This window comes from Pholcus phalangioides, unplaced genomic scaffold (assembly GCF_987345545.1).
Source record: "Pholcus phalangioides strain wild (caught in Gottingen) unplaced genomic scaffold, Ppha-v1.0 ptg000172l_1, whole genome shotgun sequence".
NCBI classification, from domain to species: domain Eukaryota; kingdom Metazoa; phylum Arthropoda; class Arachnida; order Araneae; family Pholcidae; genus Pholcus; species Pholcus phalangioides.
Window position 1 is genome coordinate 2,457,957 of NW_028301637.1, and position 25,550 is coordinate 2,483,506.

At 45.3% G+C, this 25,550-nt stretch overlaps 1 pseudogene; it reads right to left on the reverse strand.

The window, feature by feature from the left end:
- Nucleotides 1-402: 402 nt before the first annotated feature.
- On the reverse strand, nt 403-804 carry LOC149063366 (uncharacterized; annotated as a pseudogene).
- Nucleotides 805-25,550: the final 24,746 nt, after the last annotated feature.

The window sequence follows — 25,550 nt, forward strand, 5'->3', positions numbered from 1 at the left end:
AGTCCCCAAAAGAGGGAAACGTTGCGTATATGGGGAAAGAACATGAATATACACACACAGTAAAAAAGGGGGAAAATGATATTATTCCAACACCCCCACTTCATTTGTGCCCGTAAATGAACATAACATTTCTAAATTTCACAATATCAAGTGCTTTTGTAAATCCGTCGGCTGGCTTGACTTTAGAGTCTATACGTTGAATGCCCAGATGACCTTCACTGATCATCTCGCGAACAAAATGATGCCTGATGTCGATGTGTTTCACGCGACTGGACACAACATGATTGCCGGCGAGTTATATGGCGCTTGTGCTGTCACAGTACAAAGTCATGCGTTGGCTGACGCAACCTTGCAATTCGGTCTTGAGTTGCTGTAGCCAGAGAAGTTCTTGAACGGCTGAGCTTATTGCCATGTACTCCGCTTCTGTTGTGGAAAGAGCGACCGTTTGTTGTTTCTTTGAATTCCAGCTGACGGCTCCGGCGACATGTTGCAGAAGACATAGCCCGTAGTTGACTTCCTGTCATCTTTATCTCCAGCCCAGTTAGAGTCGGTGTAACCAACCAACTCCCTTTCGTTTTTCTGGAACACGAGCTTCTTGGTGAGAGTTCCCTTCAGATAGCGCATGATACGCTTCACGGCAGACCAATGAGCTTGACCAGGGTCGTTAGCGAATCTGCTCACCACTCCTACGGCGTAGCTGATGTCTGGACGAGTTCCTCGTGAAGCATATAGTAAGGATCCTACTGCTTCTCTGTATGGAACCTTCTTCATCTGGCTGCGATCTTTTTCATTCTTCGGCGACATGTCTCTAGTGAGATCTTGATTGGAGGCTATAGGTTAACCGGCTTGCTTTCTTCCATAGAAAATCGTTTCAAGACGCCTTCGATGTATCTCTGTTGGTCCAGAGTTATCACTCCGTTTTTACGATCTCTGATTATCCTTATTCCTAGTGTTACGAACTATGGGCGATAGATGACGCAATCCTTTATCGCAACCTTCCGTTGGCAACGGGGCTGATACCGGTTTCGGTTAAGCGCGCAAATGCATGATTGGTGGAGAACTGGTAGGGCGTGTAGAAAAAAATCCAGAAAGTCCCGCCCCTCCAGATATGGGTTCAACCCCTCCGTACAGTGGCGCTGCCGACTAGGAAACTGTAAAATAGATTCTTGTGGAATGTTCTTTTTCTCGAAGTTTCTCCGGGGTTATAAATACCGTGGCGCTCACAAGATGGCAGGCACAAGGAGATTCAGTCAGATGTGTTTGAATGTTGAGAGAAAGTTGTTAGCTCTCTGATTACGTTGTAAATACGTGTAAATTGCGGTTCTGTAAATAAATATGTGTTTGTCCGTCGAACCGCTTCTTGTTTCGCAACCTCGAAGTCTTGTGCAAAATTATCCGGAACAATTTGGTCTCAGAAGTGGGATAATTCAAGACTTGCATGAAGACGAGAAGAATGGACATCGATGATATGCGAAAACAGCTGAACCAACTGATGTCTGTGATGGGCCAGATGAAAATGGGCATTGTGAACGAGATAAACTCGTCCATCGCTGCCGTCAACTCCTCTATCGCCGATGTCAAAGAGGATGTGGCCACCGTTAAAACCTCCATCGCCGAAGTCAAAGGGAATGTTACCGTCGTCAACTCCTCCATCGCTGAAATTAGAGGGGATGTGGCCACTGTGAAGGGAGACATCGTCACGGCCATTGCTGGAGTGAAGGGTGACATCGCCACTGCCGTCGCTGGAGTAAAAGAAGAACTCTCTCAAGAAATGAATTCCATCACTGAACAGGTGAATGCTATCGACGAAAAGCTCTCATAAAGAATACTGGAGCTGGAGAAGAAAATCCAAGAGCCAACGTCTTCCGTGGATGCCCACCTTCTCTTGCCAGCTATAGCTGACGTTAACCGGCTGAACATCAAGCCCTCGACGTATGACGGCAGGACATCGTGGTCGATCTACAGGACCCAGTTCGAGATGATCGCTTCTGCGAACTGATGGGACTATATGCTTAAGGCCTTCCACCTAGCTGCCTCTCTCCGAGGTGAAGCCGCCGAGGACCGATCCAGCTATGAAGCCCTGACGAGCACGCTCGAGCTGAGGTTTGGAGAAAATTACCTCAAGGACTTCCACCGACTTCAGCTCAAAACCAGGCCACAGAAGACTGACGAAACGTTGTAAGAATTGGCCATGGACATCGAGAGACTCTCGCAACTAGCATATTCCGATTGCCCGCCGGACATCAGGGACGGACTGACCCTGCAGTGCTTCGTCGACTCCGTCAAGGACCCCGACATCCAGCAGGCGTTACGTCTGGGGGAATACAAGGACGTCAAGAGTGCACTCGTCTATGCCATGAAATACGAAGCAGCCCATCAAGCTTCCAGACGCGAGCGACGAATGGTCCGCGGTGCTGTTGCGGAGGACGCTACGGCGGCACTCATCAGGGAATTGAAAGAATTCCTGAAAAGCGCCAGGGATGACCGTGAAAAACGGAAAGACAAGCCCTCAGTGTGCTGGAGGTGCAATGAGGCTGGCCAACTGTGAAGATCCTGCCCCATGACAGTCCCCAAGAGAGGGGACACCTCCCGGAGCTCCGAGCCGTTAAACTGAAACGCGCCCATCTCGCGGAACGGAGGTCGCTGCAAGAAGGAGATGCCCCATCAAGTGTCTACCATATCTCGCAGCTGAGCGGCGGAGACCATGGAATGTACGTGGAAGGTGAAATTGACAGATTTCCTTGCCGGATGGTCATCGACACCGGAGCCAATATGAGCATCGTCCGAACCGATGTGGCTCAAAAATTCCGACAACGACTCCTATACGTGGCACCTTCACTGACGTTACAGACCGTTACCGGGGACAAGATGACCGTGCATGGGAAGATGGAAGCATCGGTGAAGTTCGCTGCGGTCCCCTATCGTCACACCGTCTTCGTGGCTGACATTCAAGACCCATGCATTATCGGATTGGACTTTCTGAGAAAATACGGTATCTCCCTGGATTTGAAAAATAACCAGCTGCGGAGGCCAAAAGAGCATGTCGCCCTCTTTGGGTACGACAGCGAAGAGATCCGTCCCCGGAAAATATTGGCTGTTCGGGACTTCACAATTCCACCAAGAAGGGAAAGCATCATCCATGGAACAGCAGGGACAGCCAGGGACTTTCAGCTCGGACTGGTGGACTTCCCTAGTGAAAGCAAGTATGGCCTGCTGATTGCCGCTTCTCTGGTGGATTCATCGAAGGACGTCGTCCCTGTCAGACTAGTAAATATTAGCGACAAGCCGAAGGAGATTCGGAAGGGCGAAGAGATCGCTAAGTGTGTCCTCGTCACGTGTGTGGTTCGGAAATCGTCGGGAAATTAACCAGAGGACTCCGGAAGTTTGTTCAAGAACCTGATAGAAGACGCCCAGCTGGATCCGACTATTGAAAAACTCCGAGATGTCTTCTCCACGTCATCAGCTGATGTTGGCCGAACCAGCTTAACGCAGCATCACATCGACACCGGGGACCATTCACCAATCAAACAACATCCTAGAAGACTTCAGTTTGCCAAGCCGGAAGAAGTTGGTAAACTACTACAGGAAATGCAAGTCAACAACATCATCGAGCCCTCAACGAGTCCATGGGCGTCGCCGATCATGCTGGTGAGAAAGAAAGACGGTTCCACTCGATTCTGCGTCGACTATATAAGATTGAACGACGTCACCAAGAAGGACAGTTATCCACTGCCAAGGATCGACGACACTCTTGACACGCTTTCCGGACATCAGTGGTTCTCTACCCTAGACCTGAAGAGTGGATATTGGCAAGTGGAAATACACCCGGACGATCGAGAAAAGACGGCCTTCACGACTGGACAAGGACTGTGGCAGTTCAAGATGATGCCATTCGGCCTGTGCAATGCCCCCGCGACTTTTGAACGACTAATGGAGACCGTTTTACATGGACTGTCTTACGAATCGTGTCTCGTGTACTTGGACGACATAATCATTGTGGGAAGGACATTCTCGGAACATCTAGAAAATTTGAGTAAAGTCCTCCAGAAGCTGAGAGAGGCCAACTTGAAATTGAGCTCGACAAAGTGCTATCTGTTTAGACACGAGGTCACCTACTTGGGTCACATCATCTGAGTGGGAATAAGGACAGATCCTGAAAAGACCAAAGCCGTGAAAGATTGGAAGCGACCAGAGAATGTGCACGAGCTTCGGAGCTTCCTGGGACTTTGCACATATTACCGAAAATTCGTCCAAGGCTTCTCTAAGATAGCGAGACCCCTCCACCGTCTCACTGAAGCTAAGCAAAAATTCTTGTGGACTGACGAATGCGAAAGGGCTTTCACATTTCTGAAACAAGCCCTAACATCGGCTCCAATATTGGCGTTCCCACGAGCGGAGAGAGAATTTATCCTCGACACGGACGCAAGTAACAACGGGATTGGAGCTGTTCTATCGCAAGAAGTGGACGGCAAAGAACACGTCATTGCCTACTTCAGCAAGAGTTTGTCCAAGCCCGAAAGAAATTATTGCGTCACTAGCAAAGAGCTGCTCGCAATCGTCAAAGCCGTCGAACATTTCCATCACTATCTCTACGGTCAAAAATTTCTCCTTCGCACGGATCACGCCTCCTTGAGCTGGCTGTCGAACTTCAAGAACCCCGAGGGTCAAATCGCTCGATGGATACAACGGTTGCAGGAATACGATATGGAGATCTAGCATCGTAAAGGAGCCTCACACGGAAATGCCGACGCTCTATCGAGAAGACCGTGTCCACAAAACTGTCGCCATTGCCTCAAGGCAGAGGAGAAGTATGAGCCGGTGAAACCTCTAGTGAGACAGATAACATCACAAGTCTCAAGTGACGATCCGTGGAGCGATGAGAACACCCGAAAGGCCCAACTAGAAGATCCCGACATACGACCAATAATGGACCTGAAAGAATCCACCGGGAAACCAACGTGGCAAAACGTCGCCTCTTCCAGTCCGACGACCAAAAGATACTGGGCGCTATGGGATTTTCTGGAGATGAGAAATAGCGTGCTGTACCGCAAGTGGGAGTCGGAGGACGGGAAAACGTTCAGATGGCAACTCATTCTACCAAGAGCCCGTGTGAAAGACGTTTTGAAAGAGTTGCACGGAAGCCCGACCGGTGGACATTTCGGCATCACCAAGACGCTCCAGAAGGTCCGTGAACGGTTCAATTGGGACAAGTCCAGGACAGATGTAGAAAGATGGTGCAAGAATTGCGACGATTGCGCCGCTCGCAAAGGACCATCGAAGCGCACCCGTTCGAGAGAATCGCCCTGGACATCCTCGGACCGTTACCCAGAACCCACAGTGGCCACAAGTACATACTAGTGACCATGGACTATTTTACCAAGTGGCCGGAAGCGTATCCCGTTCCTGATCAGGAAACAGTGACGCTGGCTGAAGCTCTGGAGCGAAATTAGGTGTCTCGATTCGGAGTCCCCATGCTGATCCATTCCGACCAGGGAAGGAACTTCACTTCAGCGGTTTTCAGCGGCATGTTTAAGCTTCTAGGAATGGAGAAGACGCAGACAACTCCGCTACACCCGGAATCCGATGGGATGGTCGAGAAATTCAACAGAACCATCCTGAATCATCTCTCGCTCTTCGTGTCGAAGAACCAATAGGATTGGGACGCAAAGTTATCGCTTTTCCTACTGGCCTACCGAACTGCCGTCCACGAGAGCACCGGATTTTCACCGGCACAGATGCTGATGGGACGAGATCTTCGTCAAATCATTCGCATGCTGACACCCGTACGTTACTGTCACGCTTTTCTCTTGCAGCTAGTTCCGACGGACACGGCTTTTTGCTGACGCACGTTCTCCCGTAGGGGTCCGGGTGCGAAGGAAGTTCCGCCCGGCCAAGGGAGAAAAAACCGGGGACCTAGGCCATAGTAAGGCCGGACGGGTCCCACAAATTGATCTCATAAGATCTTCAATAAACACCGAATAGAGATCGACGCTCTCAAACGGTAGTTCAGAATTAAGGCTGGTGACACCTGCTCGGGACCGCCGCAGCGACTTTGTCCGCGAGGCTCTCCGGTGCGCTAGCCGCAGAATCACCACTTCGCTTCTACATCGCCCCCTTCTCCCCCAGTGACTTTTTGTTTTTCTCCCCCCCCCCCATGTGCAATGGATTACACACCTTTTTTCTAGGATACTGAAAGACAAGGTAAGTGGTCTTGTTTGAGCGCTCTCTATTTTTTGAAAATGGGTGTGTTATGTCCCTTCGCCACCGCTGAGGATGACGTCATTTATGCTCAATTACAGCGCCAATCGTTTGCATTCGATGAGCTCACAAGGGAGCAGCGCATCGAATTTGGTAATCTCCTACTAACATGGGCCAAAGGCAAGGAGAATATAATTAATAAGTCACGTTATCAATCGTTCAACAGTTGCAAGTTCGACGAAGCAATTCTTTCGCTTGCAACAAGCTACACGGAGCTATCAAATAGGCTAACTCCGCTTAATCGCCCAGACCAAATCGATGAGATAATCGAAAAAAATGAAAACCCATTAATCGAAAATTTTATATCTGAGGCAAGGGATTTCTTCGACAGATTCCAAGATGCCTCATGTACTCATAAAACGTCACGCGCGTTCAAATTGGGAATTATCTCCACCCCTATCCCAATCGAAGGGACCTCACCTTCGATCAGCGAAACTCCGAAAAAAAATAAAAAGAGGAAAAAAAGTCGCCCCCAAAAAAAATCGCCCCCGATTTCCGAAGATGAATCAAACCACTCTGGCGACAATGAATCGAACAACTTCACACTTCACTTCTCTCATACAGAGAACTCTACTGCCCTCGAGGACAGTACTCAATCGACAGACTCAACCCAATCTACCTCCAGTGGCGTAACCGACACCACAGAAAATAGCACCGACGACACAAATTCGTCCTCATCCACCACTGAAGAACTCCCCGAGCCAACCTTGGCTCCAGATGTAGTAGCCCCTCACAACATATCAACCGACAGCACCGAGGAAACGCCCCCACCCAACTCGCCCCCAGAGCACGAACCTGACATAACAAATGTCTCAACCGACGCCTCCCCCCCGTCAGACCCCCCCCCCTCCCCTGGTCATCACAAGTGATAATTCACCCGATGAACCCACTCCCCAGCCTTCGCCAACCTTGACCCCCTCGCCCCCACCCTCCACCTTCTCAACCGCAGCCCCAGTGGACCAAGATGGCTTCACCAAAGTTTCCTACAGAAGAAAAAAGAAGCCAGCGCCCCCCCCCCCCTGTGGCCACACCGACTCCAGTTCAAGCCGCCCCCAGTCGAAGAAATAAAATTAAAATCCCAGCTATAATTCTCTCACAATGGGGCGACACCTGGCTCCGGGATTTCGCAGCTGTCCGCAAAAAATGCGAACACCCCCCAGAGGCAAAACCAACAGGGGGCACCATTGTTTTTAAAACTTTCTCAGAAAATGATCACAGAACCGCCACGAAGTTTTTCGACTCGAAAAAATTCAAATACCATGCGTACCGGTTGCAGCAGGACCAGACTCTCAAATTCGTCATCAGAGGGCTACCCGCAAATGTAAAACCAGCTGAAATCGAAGAAGCCCTCAAGGGACAAGGAATCGAGACAATTAAAATAACCAACATGAGGAACTACACCACTGGCCGCTTCCTCCCCCTCTTCATAGTCGAAGTCAATATTGACAACAAACATTTTGCCAATGTCACTGAAATCGAGGGCGCCCCCATAGAGGTCGAACGCTTTCAAGGGGGAGCCTCCCCAATTCAATGTAGGCGGTGCATGGCCCCCGGACACACGGCCCTTTTTTGCCGAAATCTGCCCATATGTGCCTTCTGCTCTGCGGGCCACGAAACGTCCCGTTGCACCCATAAGGGCAACAATAATTACCTGCGTTGTTTTTTCTGCAAAGGAAAACACACGGCCACGTTCCCTGGCTGCCCGGCCCGCCCCCCTGCCTTGTGCAATGGCGGTCGCACATTTGTCCCCAAGCTACCCCCTAGTCTTGCCTCCCCACAGGCAGCGGATTTCCCCCCGCTATCTGAAACCGCCCCCTTAATCGACTTCAACGATGAAACGTATGAACACGGTACCGCCCCCATCGAAATTAGATCAACTCGACAACCAGTAATCGATATAGACAAACCAAAACAAAAGTCGCCCCCTTCCAACCTCACCGACCTCATAAAAAAACAGGCGGAACTTCACGCCGAAATCAGGCCTGGCGCCCCCCCCCCCAGGCGAAGGGGAAACCCTCACTCACTCTTGCAGAAATGAAGGAGAAACTCGAAACCCTCGAAGCCCGACGGAAATACCAAATATGCACTTATGAACTCATATACCAAACGCCCAGACTTAACATCAGTGGCGTAAGCGATGTCAACACTTCTACCCAAAGCGACCACTCCCAACAGTTCGACCCCCCCCCCGGTACAAACAGCTGAACCGGAAGAACCGGAAACCCCACCCCCCCGATTTGCGAAGCCCCCACAACCTCGGCGCAACCCGCCCCCTCCCCCCCCTTGCCTGAAACCAACACCCAACCGTCGCCCCCAAAAAATAAAAATAATTCCCTAGTCAACTCTCTTGGTACGCAGCTCTCCGCCTTATCCCAGGAGACCATCTCTGCACTAATCGCCCTCCTCTCCACCCTCCTCAACAAAGATTGATAATAACGGCGCCCCCACCAAGCCGTTCACAATAATGGCTTGGAACTGTAACGGAGTGAAAAATCGAGTACGTGAACTTCATTCAGAAGCCATGCGACACCAAGTCGACGCCCTTCTTCTCAGCGAAACCTGGCTGCTCCCGAGTAATAAGCTTAAATTCCCCGGGTACACCATTGCCCGCACTGACCGACTTCATAATCGGGGGGGCGGAACAGCGGTCCTACTGAAAAATTGCTATTCTAGTCACCCCTTTCCCCTCCCCGCTTCCCCTCACATCGAGGCCACGGCCATTACAGCCTACATCAACAAATCTCCCATAATCCTTTGCGCTGTCTACAAGCCGCCCAACCAGCCAATAGACACTGCGCTTCTCGACACACTCTTTAACCGAACTACGCCAGTCTTCGCCGGGGGCGACTGGAACGCAAAAAGTCACTTATGGTTCAGTAAAAAAAAAAATGCAGCAGGACGCCAACTTCGCTCCTTCTGCTTAAACAACTTCCTTGATATTCATTCCACCATAAACGAAACGCACTTTCCTTCCAACATACGCCACAACCCCGACGTACTCGACTTTGGAATTTCCAAAAATTTTCTGTTCAACATAACAACTTACCCGAAGGCGCTTCTCACTTCGCCGCATAACCCCGTATTCTTTGAGATCGAACTCAACATCCCAAGAGCACGACGCATTGTCAAACAGACAGACTGGGGTAAATTTCAAGACATACTGCAAGAGGCCGCCCCCATTGACCCCTCGCCCCCCACACCTTCCAACATCGACTCAGCGGTAGAAACGCTCACCGCCAGCATCCAAGACGCCATAACACAATCCACCACTGAAGTTCCCCATAACGACCTGAGGTACGGCCTACCCCGGGACATTCTCGAAAAAATTAAATTTAAAAACCAAATTCGCAAAAAATGGCAGAACCTCCACCGCCGGTCTGACAAGCTCCTGCTTAATAGACTACAAAAGCAGATCAAAAAAGATGTCGACGACTTTGTAAACACCAGATTCACTGAATTTGTCAGCAATGCCACCGCTGAAAATGGCAACTTATGGAAAGCCTGGCGCATATGTCAGCCCAGGGCTCCCCGGGTAACGAAAATTAAAAAGGGACACGACCTCATCTTTGACGATGACGCCATCGCTGAAACCTTTGCCGACGCATTCGAAAATCAATTTTCGCCCAATAGGATCCAACCGCTTGTGACGTCACGGAACAATCGAAAAAGAAGCGCTGCCTTCATTCACCGTCACATTAATAACTGCCCTGACCATATGTCCCGCACCAACATTGCTGAAATCTCGTCCCTTATTAAAAAACTTGAAAAAAAAAAAGCCCCAGGTGTCGACGGAATTGGCAATAGAGCCCTTAAGCTTCTCCCCCCCCCCCCCATCCTCATCTCAATGGAAAATATTTTTAATCGCTGTCTCACCACAAGCTACTTCCCAACACCCTGGAAGCACGCCATCGTAAAGGCCATACCCAAAGGCGGCACTGACCCCCTTCTCCCCCAATCTTTTCGCCCAATAAGCCTTCTACCCGGGATCTCCAAACTGTTCGAGAAAGTCGTAGCCCTTAGGCTTAACAAGTTCACAACCGACCACAACATAATTCGACCCGACCAACATGGCTTCCGCCCCGAGCACTCCTGCGTCACACAGCTGCTTCGGGTCACAGACTATATAACCAACGCCTTTAATTACGAGGACACCGTCGCAGCCCTTTTCTGCGATATATCCAAGGCCTTCGACAAGTGCAATTTCTCAACACTCTTGTCCAAAATGATCGACCTCCATTTTCCCCCCCACTTCGTCGTGTTCTTCTTCTGGTATCTCACTCGACGTACATTTCAGGTTAAACAAAACTTCTCCCTCTCAACTAAGCGCAACATTCGTGCATCAGTCCCGCAGGGAAGCGTCCTAGGCCCGCAGCTTTTCCTCTTCTATATTAACGATTTTCCCTCGCCCCGAAACGGAAAACTTGCACTCTTTGCCGACGACGCTGTCGCCCTCTGTGGGGCAAGAAATCCAGCATATGCTCTGTGGAACCTGCAAGACGAGGCTGCGAACATCGAAGAATGGTGCCGTGAATCAGATATCATCATGAATTTTTCCAAATGCAAATTTATGTGGTTCACGCACAGGAAAAAGCTTCCACAGCTTCCCCTTCGTTTTGGAAATCAGAATCTCCAACCGGCCGACACAGTCAAATATCTTGGGTGTACCCTTGACAAGAAACTACTCTTCAGGGAACACATTGCCATAGTTCGAAATAAAACAAACGGGATACTCGGAATGCTTAACAAAATCACCTTCCCCAGTGCTAAACTTACAATTAACAATAAGACTATACTCTACAAATCGATATTGAGACCCACGATGCTCTACGCATCCCCCGTTTGGACCCCCGCCCGTAAGGGCAACATCGCTACCCTTCAAAAACAACAAAACAAAATTCTCCGCAGGCTCCTCAGGGCACCTTGGTACATCCGTAATATTAATATTCGAGCTGACCTTAACATACCACATCTTTTTTCATATATCAAAAAACTAAATAATTCCCAGTTTGAACGCATGGCCTCATCTGCACACCAACATCTGCGGGACATAATAGACTACGATCCGGCAGAAAAATGGACGCATCGAAGAGCCCTTCAAATAAACGATCTTGACTGGGATAGACTCTAAACTCCGAACTGCCCGATAGATGGCAGCCTTTCATGTCTCCCTCATGCTCATCTCTTCTACGTCGTATCCTCAGATGAACCGATATCTCAACACCCATTTCTTTTTGAGAGACGCCCAACCGGGCCACTTGTATTGTTGTCTTTTTGTACTCTTGTTCTCATGTGTACTCCACTGTATTTCCTCCTCTCCTATGTCATCCTCTTCCCCACCCCTAACATACTAACAACTTTTTTCCCACTCTCCCTCCTTCTCTCCCTCACCCTTCACCATCGTCCAATCATGGCTTCGCCATGAACCAACCAATCGCATTGCACCACCATCTGCAAGATGTCGCTTCTTCTTCACAGCTCTCTTCGCTATCTCACTTCGCTTCTAACTACTAACACGTGAGGTTGTGCCGCCATTTTACCTGTCGCATTGCAACGTATCTTCACAACTGCAACGCACTTATGAAATTTTAAAATCGCAGACCAATGACCACTCTTATATACATTAAGTTATAAGAGATTAATTAATTTAAAAAAAAAAAAAAAAAAGAGCATATTTGCCACCCCTTCCCTTCACTTACATTCACCAGCACTTTACACATACACATACTCACTTGTCTATCCCTTCACCGGGGGTCCCCAAGGGGCCCCAGTCCTTTTGTTGGCTAATGGCCCCCACCACCAGGGCCAGACACCATCGTAAAATTCTGAGTCTGGTCTGGTCTGGACGAGATCTTCGGCTGCCTGCTGTTTGGGCGACCGCCAGATGCTTTTCTTCCACCGGAAGAAAACGTCCAGGGACTCCAGGAGCGCCTCGAGGACATGCATTGAATCGCCAGAGACAGGATCAACATCGGCTCCGAAAAGATGAAGAACCGCTACGATGCCAGGGCCACGTCTCATGACTTCAAAGAAGGAGACCTTGTCTGGCTCTGGAACCCGAAACGCCGGAAAGGACTGTGTCCGAAACTTCAGACGTCATGGGATGGACCCTACAGAGTCATGAAGAGGCTGAACGACGTCATAGCTCGCATTCAGAAAACGCCATCGTCGAAGTGCAAGGTGGTCCACTTCAACAGACTGGCGTCTTACCACAGTGACAACCCGCCGAACTGAATTGTCGGGACGAACAATTCTAAGAGAGGTGCAATGTTACGAACTATGGGCGATAGATGGCGCAATCCTTTATCGCAACCTTCCGTTGGCAACGGGGCTGATACCGGTTTCGGTTAAGCGCGCAAATGCATGATTGGTGGAGAACTGGTAGGGCGTGTAGAAAAAAATCCAGAAAGTCCCGCCCCTCCAGACATTGGTTCAACCCCTCCGTACGGTGGCGCTGCCGACTAGGAAACTGTAAAATAGATTCTTGTGGAATGTTCTTTTTCTCGAAGTTTCTCCGGGGTTATAAATACCGTGGCGCTCACAAGATGGCAGGCACAAGGAGATTCAGTCAGATGTGTTTGAATGTTGAGAGAAAGTTGTTAGCTCTCTGATTACGTTGTAAATACGTGTAAATTGCGGTTCTGTAAATAAATATGCGTTTGTCCGTCGAACCGCTTCTTGTTTTGCAACCTCGAAGTCTTGTGGAAAATTATCCGGAACACTAGTATATAGTGGGCTTCGCCTAGATCTTTCATCTGGAACGCCTGTTTCAGCTCGCTTTTGATTCTGTTCTTTTCGTTTTTGTCATTGGAAAGAATAAGATCGTCGACATAAACGGCTACGATGATGATTTTCCCGTTGCAGTTGTCAAAAAATATGCACGGATCTGCTTTTGAACTTTTTAGACCCGACTGCAACAATGCCTGACTTAAGTTGTCATACCATAATCTACTGGCTTGTTTTAACCCATACATGGCTTTCTTCAGTCGACAGTGTCGTTTTGGAAAATGTTCCGGGTCTGGAAGTTCCATATAGATCTCTCCTCCAAGTTCCGGATGGAGAAATGCTGTGACCACATCCATCTGATCTATGTCCAGATCATGTTGAGCTGCTAGAGAGATCAGAAATGATGGAGCTATGCTTCACTGTTGGCGAAAACGTTTCTTCATAGTCCATAGGCCATATTTGCTATGCTTCACTGCTGGCGAAAACGTTTCTTCATAGTCCATAGGCCATATTTCTGTGAACATCCCTTGGCAACGAGACGAACTTTGTATTTTTCTATGTCACCATTGGCCTTTCTCTTTGTTTTGAAAGTCCAACGACTTTTGATGGGTTTTCTTCCGGCTGGCAGATCACAAAGTTCCCATGAATTGTTGTGAAGATGAGCTTTTACTTCAATATCTAAAGCCTCTCGCCATCTTTCTGCTTCGGGGCTGGCCATAGCTTTCTCTAATGTTTCTGGATCTTCGCCACGACACAAACTGGCTTGATGCACAATGAAGCCGTCGTTGAAGTGCGTTCTGTCAGGAATACGACTGCAGGTTGGACGTTCCTCATCATCGCTGTCTTCATCCGTCAATTTCTCGGAGAAATTCCTCATGCGATGGTTGTCACCCGTTCTCATCACTTCGAATCTCTTGGGCGGGATGCCTTTAGTTGACCTTTGTGAAACGCGAATTCGGGATCCGTCACCTCTGGGATCTTCCGCTGTAGGGTCTGCGGAGTTTTACTCCTGAGTTTTTATTTCCACGGAGCCAGAAAGTTCTGTTTCCCGAACATCATCTTCACTCACGTCGAAGCTGTCGTTTGATCGATATTCTACACACAACTTGACATCTCGACTGATTACGACCTTTTTCAATGATTGGTTGTAGCAGCAATAGGCTTTCGACTCCTCGTCGTACCCAAGGAAAATCATTTGTACCCCTGTGTTATCGAGCTTTTGACGTCTCTCTGTTGGTACATGAACGAAACACTTCGATCCAAAAACTTGTAGGTTCTTGATAGTAGGCTTCCTGTTCGTCCACAGTTCGTAAAGAGTTTTGTCCTTTACTCGAGTTAGAACTCGATTCATAATGTAGTTCGGCCGTCATCACAGCTTCATCCCAAAAGTTCTTCGGTAAGCCTGCATCGATCAGCATACAACGTGCCATTTCGATCTAAGTCCTGTTCTTCCTTTCTGCTGTGGAGAATAAGCCGCAGTTAGCTGAGTTTGCACACCTTTATCAGCTAAGAATTTCCTAAAGTTTCGTTTCAGGTATTCACCTCCTCGATCGGATCGAATCACCTTTATTTTTCGACCGAATTTATTTTCAATAAGATTCAGGTACCGTTTTAGAGCATCGGATACGTCCGATTTTTGTGCCAACAAATGTACTCGAGTGTACCTCGAATAGTCGTCGATGAACGTGACAACATACCGCTTTCCACTTGGTGTGATCGTTTGCATCGGGCCGCACAGATAACGTTAATAGATCTAACGGTGCGCTCGACTCACTCGAGGATTTCTTGGGAAATAGTAGTCTCGAAAGTTTCCCTTTCATACACGTATCGCAGGACATGTTGATACCACAGTTAATGAGTTTCAAATCATGAACGAGTCCTTCAGCATGCATCTTCTTGATGGTTTCTATATCTTTATGACCCCCTTTTTCGATGCCATGTGTGTACGCAATTTTCTTTATGTCCAGTCACTGTATTTACTTTATGTGACTCACAAAACCGTAATCTGTACAGATTTCCGACAGAGTCAGCAATACCGATCTGCTTTCCATCTTTATGAATTTCACAATAATCACCATGAAAGTTCACGGAAGCATCATGCAAAGTTAGTTGACGAACGGATATTAGATTACTGGCGACATCAGGAGCATATAACACATTCGAAAGTAACACTTTTGTCACAGTACCGTCTATATCTTTCAATAGCATATTCCCGGAACCTATGCCTAGCACATGAACTGTTTCGCCGTTTGCGACTTCAATATTATCTTTATACGAATTATCTAACGACGTGAAAAAATTGATGTCACTCACGTGGCGAGTGGCACCAGAATCCACAATCCAGTTTTTCGACCGTATGCCTAGTGAAAGCAAGGTATCCTTTTGCTGAGCGGCACTCACTTTAGCTCCTGGACGTTTTCTCCGGATGATTCCTTTTCCACTCTACGTATTTTCTGCATCTGTTCTTGACGTGGCCGGGCTTCTTGCAAAAGTAGCACTTTATGGAGTTTTTCTTGTCGGTGTATCTTGATCCGAGTTTCATCATTCTTTCGGTGAGAATATTGCCTGGATCCGCGTGTTGCTGCCTTCTTTCGTATTCGGCGATGACCTTTTGCTGGACAACGGCGAACGTGAACTCGGTTTCGGCACGTGTTTCCAATGCGGTGATCATACGGTCGAAGCTCCTTGGCAGGCTGCTGAGTAGCATGGCGGTACTCCATTTATCCGATAAGGATTCCTCGCAGAGGTCCCTCAGCTTCAGAAAAGTTCTTGCATGCGGACCACGTGCTCGGGAACATTTCCGCCTTCTTCTAGCTTCAGGGAACAGATTGTCCTCATCAGGTGAACCTTGTTGGTGAGGGTGCTCTTCTCGTGATACTCCTTTAGAGCAATCCACATGTCCTTCGCGGATTTACTATCACGAATGTGGATGAGCTGATCATCCTCAACAGTTAGTCTGATGTAGGCTTGTGCTTGGCTGTCGGCTTCCTCCCATTGATCAAGGGTCCTTTGATTCGCTTCACCTGGATCCGGCCTGTCGTTCTCGATGACTTCCTTGAAAAGTTTCTCTTTCATTAGCAGAAGTTTAACTTTATGTTTCCAGTTCGAATAGTTTTGATTATTCAGCTTTACAATATTGTCATTGATGCTGGCCATTATCGTTGCGAAGTTTCCTGATGCACACGATAAAACGAATGGAAACTAAACTTCAAACGAGATACCACTACTGCGTATCGGCGCGCGAAAAAAAAATCGAAAACGCAACCGTCTCGAAAGATACGTCTCCTGGGCCCATAACCTGTGGGCGGGCAGAGTGTGGAAGGGAAAGAGACGACGACGAGAGAGAAACGAAACACACGTCTAGTCAGACGAACGACATTTTATACAAGCAAAGAGAATAACTATACTACAGCAGCGGTCAAGTGGAGGGAAAAAAGAAAGTCCCCAAAAGAGGGAAACGTTGCGTATATGGGGAAAGAGCATGAATATACACACACAGTAAAAAAGGGGGGAAATGATAATATTCCAACATTAATACTATTAATTGTATTCAAAATTTTTTGATTATTCATAGGCGTACGCAGAATTTTCTCGAGGGGGGTTCAGATTTTTTTTCTTCTGAGAGGGGGGGTTTACTTTTTTCCCTGCAAAATAACACTAATCTTGGCTCGAAGGGGGGTTAGAACCCCAAACCCCCCCCCCCTCGCGTACGCCAATGGTTACAGTTTATAAAATGCATGCTTCTATAGTGATAAAAATTTCTTAGACATGTCATATTCAGTACAGAAATGTGATGTGCTTCAACCTTATTCTGCTTCCGGGATCCCGGGAAACGAGTTCAGATTCCAGGGAAATTCCAGGTTGAATTCTAGGTGCGGGATCGCGGAAAAACCGGATCCCAGGAGAGAAAACCTAGTGGGGACTTGGGATCCACCTTTCCCCCTGCAGTATAAGAAAATGACCGATATGTACGGGATGGCAGTTAATTCTATTCTGTCGCTTTGGTCGTCCCCTCACGAAAGGAATTTCTGGCTACGGCACCTGATAGTATGTGGCATAAGAGTGATATTTTTTTTCTTGTCAGTCTCTAAATCCTTAATTTTAGGTTTTCATTTTTTCCTTTATTTATAAATGGTTTTTTTTCTTGATGCCTATTTTACTTTAATCATAAAATTTTATAGGTTTAAAAAATTACTATCCTGTGAAGCCTTACATTTTAATTTCTTAAACGAGTGTTCAGAACCAAATACATTTGTTACAGAATTGTATTTGTGTTAAATACATTTGTTACAGAATTGTATTTGTGTTAAATACATTTGTTACAGAATTGTATTTGTGTTAAATACATTTGTTCAGAAACAAATTTTTCTGAACAAATGCATTCAATTAGAAGGAGTTTATCAGAGCCATTGCCAGAAATTCTTTCGGAGAAGGTTTGAAGTGACAGAGCAATAGATTTTTCTTTACCTTTTTCCTAATATGTTGGGGGCGAAACCGGACCTCCCAGTTCTCCTCTCGCCACGGCCGCTTTTATGTGCATGGATAGCCGTCGGCAAAAGACAATCACGGACAGAAGCTGCAAGGCCGTGGCGAGAGGAGAACTGGGGAGGTCCGGTTTCGCCCCCAACATATTAGAAAAAAGGTAAAGAAAAATCTATTGTTCTGTCACTTCAAACCTTCTCCGAAAGAATTTCTGGCAATGGCTCGGGTCTACGTCAAAACATCGCGAACAAAAACATCGCACGTCAAAACATCGCCGCCAAAACATCGCTTGTCGAAACATCGCCGTGACAAAAACATCGCTTGTCAAAACATCGCTGTGACAAAAACATCGCGGTCAAAAACATCACCAAATACGTCAAAACATCGCCGTGACAAAAACATCACGGTCAAAACATCACGGTCAAAAACATCGCCAAATACGTCAAAACATCGCAGGTCAAAACATCGCACGTCAAAACATCGCCTGAACATGGCCCTCGAAAAAAGATCGCCTCATGAAAAATTTTTTAATTAAAAATTTAATGGATTAAAAATTGTAATGGAAATCACCTCATCCCTTTTTTTTGTTCAACTGGTAACCAAAGCTGAACTAAAAGTGCATTAAACTTTCAAGCGGCTTTGGTTGTGACGAAGCCAAACTGTCATGTGTATGTCTGTGTTCGACTGTTTCCACACCTATTAGTTTTCTCTCAGTCCTTCGAATTCGGCCTTTTTTTGAGTAATGGACAATGAATAGAGAGAGTTCTTATAAATTCTGTATTATACAAAAAGGTTTTTTTAACAGCTGGCTGATGCGAAGATATATTTTGGAAAGAGAGAAAATTTAACTGTCCCTGCGGGGAATCAAACCCACTTCCTTTCTAATCGAGTGAACGCCCTAGACCAATGGTTCTCAACCTTTTTTTGCTCATGACCCCCTTTCAACCATTTTTCACTCCTGTGGCCCCCTTGCGACCATGATCAATTTCCTACCCCCCCCCCCTCCGTTTTCCCGTTAAATGACAATTGTTCAAATATTGTTTGCAGTATAAATATGTGTTTGAATTTAATTTATTTTTAATTTATTTTATTTATTTATTTATACAATATTGTTTAGCCGAGGCCTACACAAGAGGATGCGGAATTATATATGGCAAAAGTGTCGATTGATGGTACGAGAAAATTCAGAAATCGTAGTGCAATCTACAATATTTGATGGTAGGTTGTTCCAGTCGATAATAGTTCTTGGGAAAAAGCTAAATTTGTGACAATCTGAAGAGGCAGAGATGGGCTGTAATTTTTTGGAATGATCGAGTCTAACAGAGAAATGTGAAGGTTGGATTAGAATATTGGATGTGTCAATATTAAAAACCCCATGGAGGAGTTTGTAAAGAAAAGTTAAACGAGAGATAAGTCGAAGATAGGAGAGCGGTTGGATATTGAGTTGTCGCTTGAGTTCCGTTATAGAGACATGTGAAGACCAACAGTTGAAAATGAAACGAGTGGACTTATTTTGTATAGATTCTAATTTGTCCATGTTGGTTTGGGTGTGGGGGTCCCAGGCTTCACAGGCATAGGAGAGGGCAGGGAGAATATATGTTTGGTAGCACAAGTGACGAACATGACGAGTGGAGTATTTTAGGTTACGGCGAAGGAAAAACAGTTTTTGGAGACATTTATTAAAGATATAATCAATGTGAAGGTTCCAGCGGAGATCGGAAGAGATTATAATGCCCAGGTATTTATATTGGGAAACCTCAGAGATCAAAGAGTCGTTTATAGAATAGGGGAATTCGTGAGGGATTCTTTTACGGGTCACTTTCATAAAAACAGTTTTTGAGAAATTGAGGGGTAATTCCCAGGTTGAGCACCATTTGGAAATAATATTAAGGTTGTGTTGGAGAGATTCTTGGTCAGAAAGATTGGACACTGTTTTATAGATGACACAGTCATCAGCGAAGAGTCTAATGCGGCAGTTTATGGGGTCGGGTAGATCATTTATGTAAATTAAAAATAATAAAGGCGAGAGGACCGAGCCCTGGGGTGTGCCAGATTTAACATGAAGAAAAGGAGAGTTCTGGCTCTTGTACGAGACAAACTGGCTACGGTTAATAAGGAAGGCCTCCACCCATTTCAGCAGTTGAATATTTAGTCCAAGGTATGAAAGTTTTAGTAGAAGTTTATTATGGGGCACCCTGTCAAATGCTTTGGAAAAATCTAGGAAAATTATGTCGGATTGCAGGTTTTTATCAATGGAGTCTGTTAAGTCATGTATGAAAAGTGTTAATTGGGTAGATACTGATAACGATGATCGAAAACCATGTTAGTTAGGGAAGAAAAAGTTAATCGAATCGAGGTGGGTACGGATATTCTTGGCAATTATGTGTTCAAAGAGCTTGCAGCAAGAGGAGGTGATTGCAATAGGTCTAAAGTTGAGAGGGTGGGAGAGTGAGCCAGATTTATGGATAGGAATTATCTTATTAATTTTCCAGTCATTGGGTAGGTTAGAAGTATTCAGTGAGACGTTGAATATAATGAGGAGATAGTTGCAAATTTCATTGGCACAGAATTTTAGGATATGGTTGGGGATCCCATCTGGGCCAGTAGAGTGGGGTTTTAATTTTTTTAGGAGATTCAGGAGACCGGCTTTAGAAAAGGAAATGGGACAGGAGTTATGAAGTGAATCGAAAAAGACGTATTGGGGGAGGGGGGTGAATGATCAGAGGAAAAAACAGAAGAGAAGGCCCGGTTAAATTCGGAGGCAAGATCGAGGAGAGAGGTTAGATCCGAGTTGGAAGTTTTGAGCGAGGAGGTACCTGCTGATTTGGGGCGAAGAAAATTCCAAAATTTTGAGGGATTAGTTTTGAGATAGGAAGGCAATGAGTGGGATAAGTAGTTGGATTTGTGGCGAGAAATAAGTTCTTTGAGGTTACGGGTGGAGATCGAGATTTTGTTTCTGAGAGTAGAGGAGTCGTTAAATTTGAGTTTAGAGACGTCACGTCGAATTCTTCTTTTGAGATGGATAATGTCACGATTGATCCAAAGGGTTAAAGAAGCTTTTAGATGAAGAGCATTTGGTAGGAACAGTGGCTTTACATTTAACGATAACAGCTTTGAATTTACTCCAGAGACGTTGAATATCGTTGGAAGAGGAGATGAAGTCAGGAAAGTGGGTACGAAGGATATTTTGCATGAGAGGGTAGTTGGCCTTGTTGAAGTTAAGTTTTCTGGCGCGAAAAAAGGGAGGAATGGTATGATGAAGGAAGAAATCTAAAAAAGGGATTTTGTGATCGGAACAGCCATCAAAAACTGAAAAATTGGAAACCGGAATTTTGTTGGAAACTGCAATTAGGTCTAATGTGGAGATTGAGTGATTGGATATTCTTGTGGGTTCCAAGATGGTTTGGACGAGGTTAAATTTTAGGAAAATGTCGAGAACTCTATTGTTAATACCATGGTTTCCCGAGAGGGACTGCATTTTATGCCAATCAATACCGGGTAGATTCCAGTCACCGGCTAAAATTAAAAGATGAGAATTATGAAATCGGTCCAGTATTGTTTCAAGTTCAATGAAGTAGTGAGGGTCCGAGGCCATGTAAAGGGGGTATGTAAAGGGAGAAAATTGCGATGGGAGTGCAGTTGTGATGGTGCAATTCGGCAGCGACAATTTCAATATTTGATTCAAGAGGGATTTCAATTAGGGGTATAGAACTGTTGAAAACAAGGGCAACGCCTCCTCCACGTGTGTTTCTATCTTTACGAAAGGCAGAGAAATTCGGTGGTAGAAATTCTGTGTTGCTGATATTACTGTGCAACCAAGTCTCTGTAACCGCAAGAAAGTTGGGATTATGAGCTAGTAGGATGGATTCGAAGGAAGATATTTTGTTAATTATGCTTCTTGTATTAACTGTTCCGATTCTGAAGAGATTATTTCGGAGAGGAGAATGGGAGATTAAGGAGGAGTGAGGTTTCGAGAGGTGGGGACTAAAGGGAGAGGAGGTGAAGGTAGGGAAAGGTCAGAAGGAGGAGTAATGCTGGGAGGGGTTTGGAAAACGGGATAATATCATTAAGGCTGGGATCCCAGATGTATTTGATGTTATTGATAAGAGCAAAGTTATGAAAAAGTTTAACTTTCAGACCGGACTCACGGTATTTTTGGGAGGCCCCCAGATTTGTCCACGTAGCCTGCGTGTCTCAGGTGAAAAGTCCTCTGAAATTGAGATGCTAGTGTTTATTAATTTAAATGAATTTTTAAGGATTTCAGTTCTGGTTTTGAATTTAATAAATTTAATAATTGAAAGTCTGGGGCCTGGGATTCTTTTAGAGCCAATTCTGTGACAACGGTCGATGTCGGAGGCGGAAATTTCAAGTTCTAGGAGGTCTGAACAGCACTTAAGTATTTTAGATTCGAGGGTCGCGGTGGATTCAATGTCTGAGGTCTCCTCCGGTATGCCGCGAAAAATTAGGTTTGACTTGACCGACGTGAGCGGTCTTCTAGGTCGATAACCTTTGAGGTGAGAGAAGAACGAAGTTTGGAGAGGTCAGAGGAGAGGTCGGAGACTTGTTGTTGGAGATCCTCAATAGGTAAAAATTTGTCCTCTACCGCACTCAGACGTTCAGATAATCCATTGAGTTGGACACTAAAGGAATCTTGCTTTTGGGATAGGAGCTTGAGTTTGTTTAGTATGGCAAGTTGGGTATCCTGGATATTGAGAAGGATGGAGGAATCGGAGGGGGAAGGATTGTCTGGTGCTTTCGAAGGGTCAGACAGGGAACTTGATCGTGTTTGAATTTGGGAAGCTTTGGGCGAATGGGTGACCCTTGGGCCGGGGTTTGACTCGATATCACCGGAGAGCAAAAGCAGTAGAAACAAGTGGGTAGGTAGGATAAAGAACTGCTTATCGAGAGGAACAACCCTAAACAAAAAATGACTAAGGTAGGCCAAGACAAAAACAGACATGTGATAGGTAATGGAGCTATGGGAAGAACAAAAAACAGAGTGCATGAGAAATTCAGATAAAGGATGCGAGATCGACAAGAGTGAACTTAAATTAAAAAACTTAAGAAAACCAAACCAAATAGAATACCGCGATTGATATATAAGAAAAATAAACTAACCTGTAGGAAAAATAATACTGGTATAAACATCTTGCGGAAAGATAATATGTCGATCTCGCAACGTGCAACATACTGTAGAAATTCGTTTATATAGCAGCCGGGGAACGCCCCGTGTTTGGGAGAGAACCGGTTCCAGGTGAGAGCATCAGGTGAGGAGAGATTCCACTTTGAGTGTGGGGAGGCGCGCCGACCTGTGAGCGTGAAAGAACAACATGGCTTGCGTCTGGAAGTTGAGGAAAAAAGATCAGCAATAGATGATCCGGCGATGTTTTTTTCGGTACGGGAACAACATCTTGCGGAAAGATAATATGTCGATATCGCAACCATTAAATCGATCTCTCGAAAATTAAAACACAGTAAAAAAATATATATAATAAGTTATTTTCAATCAATGTAACCATTGCGCTTGCAGACGGCATGTCATCAAGTTACTGTTCAAGATGAAGTTTGAATTATTTACAAATTAGTTTTTCTTGGGTAAATTTGAATTTGGGTGAATCAGAATTTCGAACAAATCAGGAAGTATAAATAATCAGATTTCAAAAAAGAAAATTATCGGTTTATTGATTATAATTTCGATACGGTGAGATTTACATGTCCCGCTGAATGACAAGTTATCTCCAAGTGGCTTTTTGGTTCATAATGTGATCTCTCTCTCACAGGCGAACGAAGCAACGTGTGAGTTGGCTTAAACACAACACAATATTTCACATAACAGACACTACTGTATGTAATGTACAGAGGGCATAGGTAACAAGACGTATGGTATTTCACTTTACTGGCAAACCGCGTTCACCCTACAGGAATACTTTCAATTAGAGAAATTATCCAAATAACGTGTATAGTGCTCAGATATGCCATTCATGTTGCAAGGGAGTGTATAGTTATTAAAATAAAAATGTTAACTTTTTATACGGACACGTGTGCTCAAAAGTCCAATTACGATGTTGTTGCAACGTCTCTTTTGACGCCAAAAAAACAGTTTTATTCGCATTTAACGTAGTTGGTTGGTTGTCTTCAAATAAATGTTACTGTCAATCACTGTCAATAAAGTGACACTGTATGCATATATACAGTACATTCACCTCGAAACCTTATAATTATTGATAACACAAGCTTATAACAAGGGCTTTGATTTTTATGACCTAAAGAAGAAACGTAGTAGCTAATAATTTATCAGCTAAGTTCACCTGTACCTTTATTATTTCTGTAATAAAATCTCAGAAAAATATGCGATAGTGTATAATCTTAAGGAATAAAGCAATAATAAAATAATGAAGCGCAATAAAAAATATCCGATGTCTTTTTGAAACGATGTTTTTGTCACGGCGATGTTTTTGTCATGGCGATGTTTTCACGGCGATGTTTTGACGTGCGATGTTTTTGTGACTGCGATGTTTTGACTTGCGATGTTTTTGTCACGGCGATGTTTTGACGGCGATGTTTTGACGGGCGATGATTTGACGCGATACCCATAAAAAGCATGCACCCAAACCCCAATTGGTGACAAGTACCTTTCTTGCACAGCAGGTGGCACACCCGCCCCTATGTCATTGTCATGGAATATTTGAACTCAGTAATTGTATTGCAATGCCTTACAAAGTAAAAAGAGTGCCGCTGATCAGTATGGGATTGGTGACTGTTGCTCATATATCCTGCCTATTTTCTTGGAAATATTTGGTGACTGTGTAGCAAAAAAAAAACCTACATTGCTGCTGTTGTTGAAAACACGTTCCTTTATTTTGTTTAGACTTTCCAGTAGCATGCCTTATTTGTAACACGAAACGTTTTCACACACAGCTGAAAGAAAAATTTACAATTTTTTTCCTCAAAGAAATTTCATATCGGCACTTATCAAGAAGCGGATCGCACCTCATGTAAGTTCACTTTTATATAAACAAGTTACCAGAACTTTCCTTTTTTATGACTAACTTCGTGTTAGCGATTGTCTGCAGGCTGACCATATTTTCTTTTTAACTATGTATAATCAAATTTGCCGAATGTGCAATACCAGTGGTAACCAGATTGTACATCACATTGCCCTGGGGCAGATACATACGAAGGAATTGGGTTGGTGAAGGGGCTTCCCCCTAAGTTGATAAAAAAAATTTGGAAAAATTGAAAATATTATCGTAATTAAAATATCGAAAGAAATACTTTTTATATGCTATTTGACAGAGTTCATTTCTTTTTTTAGAGGGTTTCTGGCCGTAATCCTCCACACTGGCCAGATATTGAAATATGCTATTTAAACCACTTTAAGTTAATTTAAATGTTTTTTGAGGGTTGGTAAATCAAAATTTCTCTGAATGAAAAAAAATTCCTTATGCCCCTTTGAAAGTCGGTCCTGCGCAGCGCCGCAACTAGATGTTTGGTCACCCGGGGCAAGTTCGCATTTTGGCGCCCCCTTGTAATGTTGAAGGAGAGGTTTGAGAATGAAATTTGCGCCCCCTCTGGTTCAGCGCCCGGGGCACGAGACCTTCCTGCTCCCCCCCCTAGTTGCGTCCCTGATCCTGCGTACGTCTCTGCCTTGGGGAACTATGACTATTTAAGTTGATTCGCTATCACAACAGTACTGTAATAGCTAACACAATCATTTTTTTTATTGAAACAGTTCTTACGGTGTACTGTATATGCATCGTTTGTGACAAAATTTAATCAAAGTTCAATAGAACCTCAATTATCCGGAGGTGGATTATAATGTGAGACGGATTTAGCGGAATACGAAAATTTCTAAACTTCACGGAAAGTAAAAGAGTGCCAAGAAAAAAATAATTGTTCCTTAGAATAACGTAAGGTGTAGGGTAACAACCGAGAAGGGAGAAATTTGGCGATTAGAAGAAGGTATTATACTATTGAAGTCAGCGCCGTAGCCAGAAATTTACTTGGGGGGGGGGGGGGTGCTAGAATAATAAACAAGCATGCTATTTCCCATATATCAACCAGAGGCGTCGATATGAAGAAAACAT